The sequence below is a fragment of the Microtus oregoni genome, unplaced genomic scaffold (assembly GCF_018167655.1).
Source record: "Microtus oregoni isolate MIOR12 unplaced genomic scaffold, Mior012 000028F_ref0000031, whole genome shotgun sequence".
In the NCBI taxonomy this organism is placed as follows: domain Eukaryota; kingdom Metazoa; phylum Chordata; class Mammalia; order Rodentia; family Cricetidae; genus Microtus; species Microtus oregoni.
In genome coordinates, this window is record NW_024543087.1 from 27,572,956 (window position 1) to 27,587,817 (window position 14,862).

Sequence of the window (14,862 nt, forward strand, 5' to 3'; positions counted from 1 at the left end):
AATGGTGGCTGGAGGCATTAGGGCAAATGAAATAGGGAACTACTATTTAGCAGATATAGAATTTCAATGATGCAAGATAAAAGAAGTTCTGGAGAAGGCTGTACAATGGCATGAATGTACTTGAAAGCACTAAACTGTGTTTTTTGTTCTTGTTTATTTTGTTGTTTTTTGGGGGGTTGGGACAAGGTTTCTACACAGTCTTGACTGTCCGGGAACTCACTGTGTAGATCAGGCTGTCCTCAAACTCAGGGATCAGTCTACCTCTGCCTCCCGAGTGCTGGAATTAAAAGCCACCACTGCCTGGCTAAGCCATGCTCTTAAAAATAGTTGAGATATACTGGGTAGTGGTGATACATGTCTTTGACCCTGTAAAGTGATGGCCAAGCCCTGGGTTTGGTCCCTGGTATGGGGGCAGTAAAGTGAACCTTGGACCAAAAAGGCAGACAGAGAGAAAAACAAATTATCTACAAAGGAGTGACAATTACACTGCACAAGATCTCTCAACAACACTAGAAACAAAGTGATATCCTCAAGGTACTCAGGAAGGATAATATCAAAACAGACTATCAATTAGTTTTCTTTTTCTTTTTTCTTTTGGTTTTTCAAGACATGGTTTCTCTGTAGCCTTTGGTGCCTGTCCTGGAACTAGGTCTCGTAGACCAGACTGACTTCAAATTCACAGAGATCTGCCTGCCTCTGTTCCCAAGTGCTGGGATTAAAGGAATGTATCACCACCTGGCTCAAATTAGTTTTCAAAATGCAGGTAGAGAGCCGGAGCAGCAGTATTTGCTGATTTGCTGCTCTTGCAAGAGAACCTGGGTTTGATTCGTAGCACCCACATCAGGTAGCTTACAACTGCCTCTATCTCCAGTTCCAGATCTGATGCCCTCTTCAGGCACCTGCACACATGGGTCACACAAACACTGATATATATATATATATATATATATATATCAGGGGATATAAAGATATTTTCAAATAGTTGACTTTCAAAGCCAAGTGTGGTGGTGCACAACTGTAATCCCAGCATGTGGGAAATAGACAGGAAAATCAAACATTCAAGACTATTCTCAGCCATAAAGTGAGCTTAAGGCTAGCCTGAATAGCATGAGACTGGGTCTTTAAAAAAAAAAAAAAAAAAAAGTTGACTTTCAATAGACATTCAATACAGATCTACTAACAGCCAGGTATAGTGACACACACGGGCAACTCCAGGAGTCAGACAACAGAAGCAGGAGAATCAGGAACTCAAGACCAACCTCAACTATTTATCAAGCTCAAGGCCAGCCTAGACTACAAGAGACCTTCCACAATATGTGCTTCTGAAAAATACAAACTACTCAAATTTCACGATCAGGGAACCACTAAAATAAAAAAGATATGAATATAATATAAGTATATGTAAGCATTCAGTTCTATGGGTGGTGTACTAATTTCAGAAGATAATGCAAGAGGAAAAAGGAAGAAACCAGAAGGAAACATAGTCTGAGCAACTATAACAAGAAGGGAGACTTTGAACAGCACTTAAAATTTCTAAGTCATACATGATTCAGGAAGTACTGAAGGCTTTAATTTATAAACTTTCTTTTTAACATATGGAGAAGTCAGAGGACAGTTTTCAAGGAGTCAGTTCTCTCCCTCCACCACATGGGTCATCAGGCTTGGTGGTAAGCACTTTCACCTGCTGAGCATCTCACTGGCACAAGAAGTACTGTTTCAAATTACAGCGCTCACTAAAAAGTTAGGCCACTACAAATATATGTGTGTGTTATATAATATATATAATCATAAAAAAGTAGATGGGGGCTGGAGAGATGGCTCAGTGGTTAAGTGGTTAACCTCTGCTCTTTCAGAGGACCCAAGTTCAAACAATCATCTGTAACTCCAGTTCCAGAGGACCCAACACTCGCTTCTGATATTCTTGAAAGCCATGTATGAATACAGTATACATACATACATCCAGACAAAAGACTCACACACATAAAGTAAATAAAACTGGGCAGTGGTGGTGCATACCTTTAATCCCAATACTTGGGAGGCAGAGGTAGGCAGATCTCTGTGCGTTTGAGACGAGCCTGATTTACATAGAGTTTCAGGACAGTCAGTGTAGGAGGTGCAGCTCAGAGCAGGAATTGGAGAAGCCAGAATTGTTAAGCACAAAGGCCTATTTTCTACCAGGGACGGCTGGAGTGGCTGCTGTCTAACAACCTGATGATCCTTTGCTATTCTATTAGGAGCCAGTCTACACCTGAATCCCAAATCCTGAGCATTGTTTAAGCCCTAATTCTGAGCTTCGTCTCATTGAATAAAACAATCTTTATGAAAGAGATCCTGTGTACTTCACATCCTCCATCAATAGAACCCATTCTTATGCTTATGACAAATCCTTCCTCCCTGGGTTCTTACACTCAATACAACTCATTCTTATTTTAAAGACCTCCGGAGCTTTGCTACTTTGCAAAGAAGTTTTGATGTAGCCATCCCTGAAGCTTAGCTGTGATAACAGTCACACAGAGACTGTTTTCCAAATTTTTACTGAGTTTTAAATGTGTAAGGAAAATGAGAGGTCAGACTCTGGAAGTTTTGACCCAGCACCTGCTAAAGTGATGCTGACCCGTGTTTCATTCTTCACCAGCTCCGATCATTTCCCTGTTGGCCATGACACTTTCAGGGACACCAACCAGCCAAGACTACATAGACTCTATTTCAAAAACACCAAATATAAATCAATCAGTAGCAGCGCATGCCTTTAATCCCAGAACCCAGGAAGCAGAGACAGGCAGATCTCTGTCAGTTCGAGGCCAGCCTGGTCTACAGAGCGAGTTCCAGGACAGACTCCAAAAGCTACAGAGAAACCCTGTCTCGAAAAAACAAAATAATTAATAAAACAAAATATACACATATATAATAGTGTAATATATATACATATAAATAGTGGAAAAGTGAATGAAATTCAAACAAAGTCTACAGTATATTTAATATATTGTGCTTCCTAGGCACAGTAGCAAATGCCTATAATTGCAGCACTTGGGAGATGAAAAAGTACCAGGAGTTCAAGGTCCTTCAGCAGAGGACCTGTGCCCAATGCCCAACACCCACATGGCAATTCCCAACCACCTGTAACATCAGTTTCGGGGGATCTGAAACCTTCCTGAGGCTGTGAACCCCAGGCATGCACATGATGTACATGCACAGATGCAAATAAAACATCCATACCCAAAATAAACAGAAAATGTATAAAGAAATTTTTACACTGCAAAAGACATTGTCAAGAGAATGAAATGACAGCCAGCAATGGCACCCACCTTTAATCGCAAGGCAGAGGCAGGAAGATCTTAGTTAGAGAACAGCCTAGGGCTACATAGGGAAACCCTGTCTCAAAAAAAAAAAAAAAAAAAAGAGGTGGTGGGGGTGGGGGTGGACCATACACTAAAAAATATACAAAAGTTAGGATAAAGGATTATTATTTAAAGAAAAAAAGAGTCAGGCATGATGGCAAACATCTTTAATGCCAGCACAAGGGAGGCAAGGGAGGTAGGGTGGAGGGAGGCCTCTGTGAGTTCAAAGCCAGACCTTTGCAAGTCCCAGGTCAGTCAAGGACATAATAAAGCAAGTCTTGAAAAAAAAAAAAAAAAAAAACAAGGGCCAGAGAGATGGCTGAGGTTAGCACTGGCTGCTCTTTTTTTTTTTTTTAAAGATTGATTTACTTTTTTTTTAATATTTATTTATTATGTATTTATTTATTATAGATAGTGTTCTGTCTGCATGTATGCCTGCAGGCCAGAAGAGGGCACCAGACCTCATTACAGATGGTTGTGAGCCACCATGTGGTTGCTGGGAATTGAACTCAGGACCTTTGGAAGAGCAGGCAATGCTCTTAACCACTGAGCCATCTCTCTAAGAGGCCCCCATTGGCTGCTCTTCTGGAGGTCCTGAGTTCAATCCCCAGCAACCACATAGTGGCTCACAACCATCTATACTGAGATCTGGTGCCCTTTTCTGCACAACCACCACCCAGCACATTAAATTTTCTTATGACTAGTAGCACAATGGGCTTTGTTTATATGAATATCTTCACCAATATATTACTAAGATGCAAGACTACAATGGACTAATCACTAGGTATTAGGAATTTTTTATTGCCATTATATCCTTATGAGAGCACTGTTATGTATGCTACTAGCTGAAACACTATGCTACACTAATGTAAAACTTAATATTTGAGCTAGTGAGATGCAGTCACATCAAAGCATGAAGATTTGACTTAGGATCTACCACCTACATAAAAAAGCCAGGTGCAGAAGCACTCATCTGTAACCCCAGCACTGGCAGGGGAAGGAGTGCAATAGATGGATGCCTGGGGCTTACTGCATATATACATATGAACACACATATGCACAACATACACAAAACTGTTAATATCATTGGAAATAGAACAATGACTATAACAAAACACTTTATATTATTTTCGTAAGTTTCCTATGACCTAAAATAGTTCCAAGTCAAACATTTGGGCTGGGGGATATGGCTCAGTTGGAGTGCTTGCTTAAAAGCTCTCATGTGAATCCCTAGCACAACACACAAACCAAATAGGTGTAGTGGTGTATGCCTGTAATCCCAGCACTCAGGAGGGGTTGGTTGGCAGGATCAGAAGTTCAAAGTCCTCCTCAGCTATTCAGTGAGTTCAAGATCAACTTTAAATCTTGTCTCGAAAGAAAGAAAGAAAGAAAGAAAGAAAGAAAGAAAGAAAGAATTATTGAGGCTGGAGAGATGGCTCAGTGGTTAGGGGTTTCCTGTTCTTTCAAAGAACCCGAATTTGATTCCCAGAACCCATACCAAGTGTCTCTGAACTGGCTGGGCAGTGTGGGACACACCTTTATTCCCAGCACTCTGGGAGGCAGAGGCGGGCGAATTGCTGAGTTTGAGGCCAGTCTGGACTATAAAAGCAAGTTCCAGAACAGCCGGTGCTGTTACACAGAGAAACCTTATCTTGAAAACCAAAAAAATGGTGTCTTGGAACTGCCTGTAACTTCAACTCCAAAAGATTCTATACCTTCGTTTGGCCTCTTGAGGGTACCCACACACATATGGCACACACTCACATATATACAAATAAAAATATTTTCAGATAGATATAGATAGATAGATATGGAGAGGGGGAGAGGGAGAGGGAGGGAGGGAGGGAGGGAGGGAGGGAGAGAGAAGAGAGAAAGAGGTCAGAACAAAAATTTTATCAGTCCATAAGTCAGTAGTCACCCTGGGGAAGAAAAGGCTCAAGACTAGAAAGAGGTATTACTGCTAGGGCACCACTATCTTTCTGGTCTGAGACTGGCAGATATATTTAGTGAAAATTCACTAAATGATTATTATATGTGCAATTTTTTAATCTATCACATTTCCCCAAAAGTATTTTTTTTTAACTATTTACTTTTATTTTGTGTACTGGTATTTTGCCTGCTTGTGTGTAGTGTCAGCAGAGGCAAGAAGGCACCAATTCCTAACTAGAGCTGTTAGCCACTGGTGCTAGGACTCAAATCCTGATCCTCTGAAAGAGCACAAGTGCTTTGTTACCACTAACAATCTTTTCAGCTCATTAATTTTTATTTATTTGATTTTTTTGATATTTTTCAAGACAGGATTTCTCTGTAGCTTTGGAGCCCGTCCTGGCACTAGCTCTTGAACACCAGGCTGTCCTCAAACTCAGAGATCCACTGCCTCTGCCTCTAGAGTGCTGAAATTAAAGCACCACCATCGCTCAGTGCCCATTAATTTTTTTTCTTTTTCTTTTCTTTTCTTTTTTGGTTTTTCGAGACAGGGTTTCTCTGTAGCTTTGGTGTCTGTCCCAGAACTAGCTCTTGTAGACCAGGCTGGCCTCAAACTCAGTGCTGGGATTAAAGGCATGTACCACCACCGCCCGGAGGCCCATTTTTTAAAGAGTTATCTACTTTATTTTATGCATATGAGTGTTTGCCTGCATGTATATATGTACACCATGAGCTTGCCTGGTTCCCTTGGAGGCCAGATGAGGGTGTCAAATCCCTGGAACCGGAGTTGCAGGCAGTTGTAAGCTGCCATGTTGGTGCTAGGAACTGAACCTGATCTTTAGCAAGAGCAGCAAGTACTCTTAGACACTGAACCGTTTCTCCAGCCCTCCACCTCAAGTATTTTTTAAGATAGTTTTACCTCTAGTAATAAAGATAGAAAGATTTAAAAATTCTTTCAATTTAAAGCAGTAACTAACTATAACAAATAACTAACTATAACAAGTAAAAAGGGCAAACTTCGGACATTAGGCCCAGGGGAACCCTGAAAATAAACCTAGCCTACTACTTTCCTCATTTTGGACACTAGATCTACTATCTTTTTTTGTTGTTGGGTTTTTTGGGGTTTTTCTTTTTTTTTTTTTTTTTTTTTGCAACAGGGTTTCTCTGTCTGTTCTGGAACTCACTGTAGACCAGGCTGAGCTCAAACTCTTTCTGCCTCTGCTTCCAAGTGCTGAGATCAAAGGTGTGTGCCACCACACCTGACCTCGATTTCCTATCTTTTTAAAGATTAATTAGAGAGCTACCCAACTCAAATAAGACTCACAATTTGTAAAAATGATGGCTAATACTGTCTAATTGACAGGATATAGAATCCTAAAGAGACAAGGCTCTGAATATATCTATGGAGAACTGTCTAGACAGATACGGCTAATTGGGGTACCCATCATAACTACGAGCAGCACCCCTGGGTTGGGGTCCCAGAAAGCATTAAAAAAAAAGCTATGAACTGCTAGCTGTTATCCCTCTCTACTTCATGACTGCAGCTACAATGTGACCAGCTGCTTCAAGCTCTTGCTGCCATGACTTCTCCATCACAATGGATTCTACTTCAAATACAAGCTAAAGTAAACCCTTTTGGAGGTGGAAGATGGCTTGCTGCTCTTTCAGAAGAAAATAAGCACCTAGCACCCACATGAGGTGGCTCACAACTGCCTATAACTCCAGTTCCAGGACGTCTGACTCTCTCTTCTGGTCTCTACACATGGCAGAAACACATGCACATACATGCACATAAATAAAAATAAAATTAATTTTTTAAGATTTATTCACTTATGTATACAATATCCTGCCTGCATGTATGTCTGCACACCAGAGGAGGGCACCAGGTTTCATTACAGATGGTTGAGTCACCATGTGGTTACTGGGACTTGAACTCTGGACCTCTGGAAGAGGTGCTCTTAACCTCTAAGCCATCTCTCCAGCCCCCTAAAATCAATCTTTTTAAAAATAAAAAATAACCTTTCCTTCTTAAGTTGTTCTTGTAAGCTACTGATTCACACTAATAAGAAAAGTAACTAAGTGTGAATTACAAAATACAAACTGGAGCTGGGCATGGTGACTCACTCCTATAATCCCAGCACTCAGGAGGAAGAGGCAGGTAGATCTCTGTAAGATTGAGGCCAACTTATAGAAACTATATAGGAACTTATAAGAAAATATATAAGAAGGTCCAGGCAAGCTGGGGCTACACAGTGAGACCCTATCTGAGAAAAAGAAGAAAAAGAAAAAGGAAGAAAAGGAGAACGAAGGCTTCTAATTTTAGACATAAACACTTCACTAAAAACAGATTGATTATTAAAAACAGATACAGATTAATTTTAAATTCATCCAAGTGGCTACTCATAAAACAGAACAAGAAGAAAAAAGCATTACTATGTATGCCTGCTGCTGTAGGAATCCTAATAACTAGATGTTAAGCCAAAAATTTATCCTTCCTGTAATAAAAGTCAAAAAATGAAGGCTGGCTGGAAAGTGGTGGTGCAGGCCTTTAGTTCTACCACTTGGGAGGCAGTGGCAGACAGATCTCTGAGTTCAAGGCCAGCCTGGTTGATAGAGCTAGTTCCAGAATAGCCAGGGCTACAGAGAAACTCTGTCTCAGAAAAAAAAAAAGGAAAGAAAGAAAAGGCTGGGAGATGGCTCAATTGGTACAGTGCTTACCGTGCAAACATGGGGCCTGAGTTCCGATCCTCAGCACCCATACAGAAATGTCAGGTGCAGTGGCATGTGCCTATAGTCCAGCATCAGAACAGCAGTGATAGGAAGATCCCTGGGCTTGGTGAATTAGGTAAGTCCAAACAAATCAGTGAACTCCAGGTTCAGTGAGAGACTGTCTCAAAAAACAAAGTAAAATGACTGAAGAAAACACTTGACATTCACCTCTGACCTCCACATTCATGTGTGCACACACATGCACCTGCACTGGCACATACACATGAACACAGACCAAAAAACTTAGAAAATGTTCTATATAAATGAGAGTAATAGTTCTTTGTTTTCACTCAAGAACAATCCAAGTTAAAACGAGCTTCAAACTCTTCCTCTGTACAGTGAATTTATGCTTATATGTGTGTATTTACAGAAGTATAGACACAGAAACACATACACACCTGGACAGTCTACTAAGGCTCTCTGTTCATCAGTTTGTCAGAGTGCATACTGCATACTTCAATACAAACCTAAAGTGAAGAGAGAAAAAACAATCTTTTGTGTAATATTTTCTAATTTTATAGTATATATATATATTATCTACATCTTTTTTTTTTTTTTTTTTTTGGGTTTTTCGAGATAGGGTTTCTCTGTGGTTTTGGAGCCTATCCTGGAACTAGCTCTTTTTTTTTTTTTTTTTTTTTTTTGGTTTTTCGAGACAGGGTTTCTCTGTGGTTTTGGAGCCTGTTCTGGAACTAGCTCTTGTAGACCAGGCTGGTCTCGAACTCACAGAGATCCGCCTGCCTCTGCCTCCCGAGTGCTGGGATTAAAGGCGTGCGCCACCACCGCCCGGCTTTGGAACTAGCTCTTGTAGATCAGGCTGGTCTCGAACTCACAGAGATCCGCCTGCCTCTGCCTCCCAAGTGCTGGGATTAAGGTGTGCGCCACAACCGCCGGGCCCTACATCTTATTTTTAAATACACTATTTTCACAGTTACATATTTAATTAACCAGGTATACTCATACCCCTATTCACAAGGGCAACATTAGCCATAGCATCTCTAGTAAGTACTAAGACTAATAACAGATGGCTACTATAATTGCTATTGTATGTTTATATTCCCTCTGAAATATATTTAGGTTTTTTCTTTTTTGATAGCTTTCAAATTTATAAAATTTATCTTATTTGTTTGGGAAATGGGCACACAAGCCACAGCACCTGTGTGGAGATTAGAGGACAATTTTATGGGATCCGTTCTCCTTTTCCCTTCACCTGGGATCTGATCTGGGGATTGAAGGTCTGTATCATCAGCTTGCACAGGAAAGGCTTTCCCTGAACCATCTTGCCAGCATTCTTTCAATACTTTTTAGGTTTCATAAATCTTTTCATAATATTCCTCTTTACTTTTGGCTTACACTGATTTAATTTCTAATAAGTCAAACCTGTAATGTAGCAAGAGAAAAATATGACTTAAATATTTCGTTACAAAGAAATCTGTTTGGGACTGAGAGACAGCTCAGCAGTTAGGAGCATTTACTACTCCTGCAGAGGACCCAGCTCAAATCCCAACACTCATGTAGAGCAGCTCACAACCACCTAGAGCTCCAGCTCCAGGAACCTGACACCTCTGGATTTCTCGGACAGCTGCACTCAAGTGGACACACCCACACACAGACACACTCACATACACACAGACACACTCACATACATACAATTTTTAAAAAATAATACAAGTAACCAGGTGGTGGTGGCACACACCTTTAATCCCAGCACTCGGGAGGCAGAGGCAAGTGCATGTCTGTGAGTTCGAGGCCAGCCTGGTTTGGAGAGTGAATTTCCAAGATAGACAGGGTTGTTACATAGAGAAACCCTATCTTGGGGGAGGGGCAGTAACAATACAATTGAGTCTCCATCTCTGGGGATCTGATGTCCTCTTCTGCTCACTGCAGGTGCCTACACACAAGCATGCCCATAACTACACACAAAAAGTCATCAAATTTAAAAAGAAAAACTGGCAGAACCAGGTATGGTGGAATGTGCCTGTGATTTCAGACAAAAAACAGTGAGTTGAGAAGAAGAACAAGACCCTATCTCAAAACCACCACCCAGACTTAGGAGAGCACAAAAAAAGCAATTTTGTGGTTCTCTACTGAGAAGTGCTGTCTTTTAAAAGCCCCTCCCTTTCTTAATATAGACTGTAAATCCTACAAGATCAATACTAACATTAATCCCATTTTAAAGATGAAGAAACTGAAGCCCATTGTACAGTCAAGATTTAAAACAAGGAATGCCAGCTCCAGAACTTATCTCCTTAATTAATATAAGAAATCAAAATTTTAATTTCTGCCCCAGCCACAATGATTTAGGCCTATAAAGCTAGCACTCATAAGACTAAGGCAAGCGGTCTAATGCAAGTTTAGATCAGCTGGAGCTAAATAGTAAGTTCTAGGTCAGCCTGTGCTACAGTGTGAGGCTCTGTTGAAAGTAAGAGTTTAATTTATATGATTATAAATTAGCAGGATGTGACTGCCAATGAAACAAATCAACTGTTTTAAAGGCAGTGGAAAGCCAGGAATAACGGCGCACATCTGTAACCCTACTAGCACTGGGGGAGAAGTGGAGGAGAAAGAGGTGGATACCCGCTAGCAAGCCAGCCAGACTAGCCAATCAGCGAGCTCATGTTTCTGTAAGCGCCGTCTCAGACAGACAGGGTGGAGAGCCCTAGAAAAGTGGCTTGAGTTCTCACCTCCACATGTGCGCTTGTAGACAATAGCATTCACATGTGCACATACACATTAAAACAGAGAGAACGGTATAATCCATAAAGAAGTCACTAGTCCTGTGAAGAGCTTTCAAAAGGACAGTGAAAGAAAAAACTCTTTAGTGAGTTCCAGGACATCCAGAACTATAGTGAGACCCTGTGTTAGGGATAAAGACGGGAGGGAGGGAAGGGGAGGAGAGGGGAAGGGAGGGAGGAAAAGAGGGAGGGAAGGAGGGAGGGAGGGAGGGAGGGAGGGAGGGAGGGAGGGAGGTTTGCCTAAAGCAGAAAAGAACTGCCAGGTGTGCTGACACGCTCATGTAATCAAAGCATTCAGCAGGCTGAGGCAAGAAGATTCCTGTAAATTTAAGGCCAGCCTGAACTACCTAGTAGATAAATGACCAGCCTGAGCCACACAACAAAACTAGCAGACTAGAAGAGAGAAGAAATAAGAGGACAATTAATTGTATGTAACTTGAAATATCTGAAATGAGAACATAATGTGAAAATACAATTACCAGTTCAATAAAAGAAATAACCAATAAAAATTAGGTTAGGAATGGTGGTACAAGCCAAGCCTGTAATCCTAGCAACCAGGGGTGGGGGGGAGGTAGGGAGGCTAATGCAAGAGGATTACTGCAACCGTGGGCTAAAGTCAGTTTAAGACCAGCCTGGAATGCATAGCAAGAACCTGTCTCAAAAACACACACAAAAAAGTTAGTTATTCAAGTAACTTTGTCTATGAAACTGTGAATGACCTCTCAAAAATGTACAAATACAAATTATTTTGCAAACCACTTCGAAGGGTTCATTAGCCTTTATTTAAATAATTTATGGATCTTTAGAGTCCTAAAGGAGTAAATTTTCTCTCTCTCACTCTCTTTTTTGAGGAGAGCACAGACGTGGAAAAATAAGAGGATAACCTCCAGGAGTTATCCTGAAACTCCATGCACCCTGTGGGTCCCAGAGGAGCAGCTACGGTCAGCAATCTTGGTGTCAAGCACCTTTACCCACTGAACTATCTTGCCAGCCCCATTTTACATTTAATTGGCTTTAAAATCCTTACAAACTCCCAGCCTGATTTCTTCTGAGATCCATTATGACACTTACTGCAATGAGTCTAAAAGATCGTGAAAAGAATGTACATCCTAGCGGGGCGGAGGTGGTGCACACCTTTGATCCCAGCACTCGGGAGGCAGAGGCAGGCGGATCTCTGTGAGTTTATAAGGGCTAGTTCCAGGACAGCTAGGACTGTTACACAGGGAAACCCTGTCTCCAAACACAAAACAAAACAAAAGCAAAAGAAAAAAAGAATGCACATCCTATTTAAAGGTGGGGTTTTATTACTCTTATTTTCCTAGTGCTGGGCCTCCAAATAGGGTGTGGGTAATTACCGTACCACTGAGCTATGGCCCAGCCCTCAAACTGTACTGAAAGCTCACAGCTCAGTTAAGAATTTTGGCTGCATGGGTAAAACTTGCAAATGCCAAGGACTGCACATTCACAAGGGTGGAGAGGAGGGAATTATAGCCACAAAATATTAATAGGAATAATTAAAACTCAACTTCCTTTCTTAAGTAAACGGCATGTAATTAAGGTAACTAGGGCATTTAATAATCTCGGGCCTTTCTTAACCAATGTAAGCGCTGCATTCCTGAAACTGCAACCGCATGCCAGCACCGTGCTACAGACACCATGTCTGCCATAACACTAAGCTAGTTCCAGTCACAAGATGTTCTAAAAGTAAGCCCGTCCAGAGCCAGTACACAAGCGTGACAGAACCTGGGGTCTGGCCGCGGAAGTTATCTCCTGCTGCGATGTGAGAATAGACACCAATTCTAGCAATGGGACAGTGGTGTGAAGCTTTACCTAAATCGCTGATGTTAACCGGTGAAACGGAAAGAGCAAAATGCAAAACAGATTATGTCGACACTTTATATTCAACTTTGAATTCTGCCACACTGAAAAAAAAAGACAAGTAAGTTAAACCGTATTTCCTGGTTAAGATGATTTCAAACCATTAAGGGAACAAAACACAAGTGACCCAGAAAAAAAAAATTATAAGTCAAATGAAAGGCGGCAGCCGAGTCTGTAGAGGAAGGTAGGGACGTGGGCTAGGGAGTCGGAGCCCCTTGAGATGGAATGAGGAAAGACACAGAAGCATTCAAAGACTCGAAAGCACGTTCAGCAACTACCAGAGAAAAAAGCACGAACCTGCTAACTGTTTCTGGCTGTGGCATTTTTATTGCTGCAGCGTTGGAAATCGAACCCAGGGCTTTAGGAATGTTCAGCAAACACTGTCCCACCGAGCTACAAGCAGGCTATACAAGACCGGTGACTTATTTCAAATGGAAAGGGGAAACAACATGGGGTCCAGAGTCCCACCGGGCGAGGTGGTTACGCGTTTCATAGAGGGAAGCTTTGTTCTAAGTGCATCCCCGAGATCAGACCCTTTCCCGATCGCGCCACCCTCCCCCTCCTCGCAGAGGCAGATCTGGTCCACAGATGAATACACCGAGCCCACACAAAGCACGGGAACACGGGCGAGTGTCCATGCACGTCACCGTGCCATCTCTCGGCGGGAGCCCACGGACACTTTCCCACTGCCCTGTGCACAGCAACCATGAGTCCTGCCTAATTCCTCCGAGACATCGGATAGAGAATGGAACCTCCATTTAAAAGTAAAAGTTACTTAAGGGAGCCTGGGGGGTCTCCAGGTACGTAGAGCTTTGGAACTCTGTGAAGCGCCCGGCAGAAACCAGAGGCTTGTGAACCACGAAGCCCGGAGGAAAAGTCAGAAGACCTGAGTGAAAATCCAGGCAGCCCTTGCCCTTCCTGATCCTAGAGCAGGGAGAGCCTGCAGGCTTCCGAGCCTCATCAGGCACTGGGGGGGAGGAGGGGAGGGTTGCTTAGCCGGGCTGCCCAGAAACCCTGGGGACACGCAGCGAGCCCCGCGACAAGAAGTCCCGCGACGAGACAGGGAGGGCCGACAGGCAGGAACCGCGCCCGGTCCAAAGGCCCCGGCGTGCAGGCCCGCGCCCTTTCCCGGACCTTACCGGCCGCTCGGTGCAGAGGGGCGGGCGGCGCGTACAGCCCTCGGCCCACGTCCGGGACGCGTCTTCGGGAGCTGGCGCTCCTCAAGCAGAGCCAGGTCGGGTGAGAGCGAGCGAGCGAGCGAGCTTCCACCAGCGCAGCCGCGGCCTTCGCGACGCTCCCGCGCGCGTCTGCAGCCTGCGGTGGCAAGAAGGGTCAAGGCGCGCCCCGCGTGCCAGGCAGCGACGGCCGCACAGCCCAGCGCGCCCAACGCCGTCCGCCCTCAGCGACACGGCCGCGGCGCCGCTTCCCCCGCGCTCGCTTTGGCGGCGGAGCAGCACGGTGCGCGCCGATTGGTCGTCCGGGGTCCTGACGCGCGGCGACGCTCTCCGCGGATTGGCCGGGCCGCGGTGCGTGTAGGGAGTAAACAAAACCCGCCCCCGGGCTCGCCGCCGAGGGGAGGGGCCGAGGTGGGTGGCGGGCTCCCCGGAGCTCGCCCCGGCCCTTTGACCTCCGTGGCCGCGCTCCCCACTAGGGGCCGCCCTGCAGCCCTGCCTGCCGCCGGTCCCCTGCCACCTCCGGGGGCGGCCGCGCGGCCAGAGGCCTGAATGGCTAAGCTCGCCCTTCCCCCGTCGGCCCCGCACCTCACCTCCGCCCACCACCTGGCTTCTCTCTGCTCTAGAGCGTGGTTCTTTTCCATCCCACCTCTCTAGGGAAGACCGGAACTAAGGTCCTTACATCTCATCACGGACCTTCGACGTTCCACTATTCCTGAAGTAGCTGAGAGGCTGAGGGACAATAGTGACCCCGAGGCCACGCGTAGACCCCAGAGGAGGGGGTCCTACTTCAATTCCTGGAGAAGTGCGGATACAAATTAGACCTGATCACAACAACCACGTTGAAGTCGAAGAGAAAGTGAAGGCACACACTCCCAAGTACCTGGTCATTTATTAAATACTCAGTTTGATGTGATGGCTCATGTCTTTAATCCCCGGACTCAGACAAAGGCAGACACAGACAAAGCAATGCGAGTTTGAGACCAGCATTGACAACCTATTGAATTCAGACCCAGGCAGGGCTTCACAGTGAGACATAGTCTC

At 44.0% G+C, this 14,862-nt stretch overlaps 1 protein-coding gene across 8 annotated transcripts in view; it reads right to left on the bottom strand.

Annotated features, from left to right (window-relative positions):
• Tfdp2 (transcription factor Dp-2) overlaps positions 1-14,101 on the bottom strand; it is a 118,859-nt gene extending 104,758 nt beyond the window's left edge. For 3 of the 8 annotated variants that reach the window (XM_041676886.1, XM_041676888.1, XM_041676887.1), the window contains exon 1: positions 13,786-14,098. The gene's annotated coding sequence lies outside the window, so the exon portion shown is untranslated. Of the gene's footprint in view, positions 1-8,431; positions 8,501-13,785 lie in introns of those variants that run through there. The other 5 variants (XM_041676883.1, XM_041676877.1, XM_041676882.1 and 2 more) reach the window with 4 other exon arrangements.
• Positions 14,102-14,862: the final 761 nt, after the last annotated feature.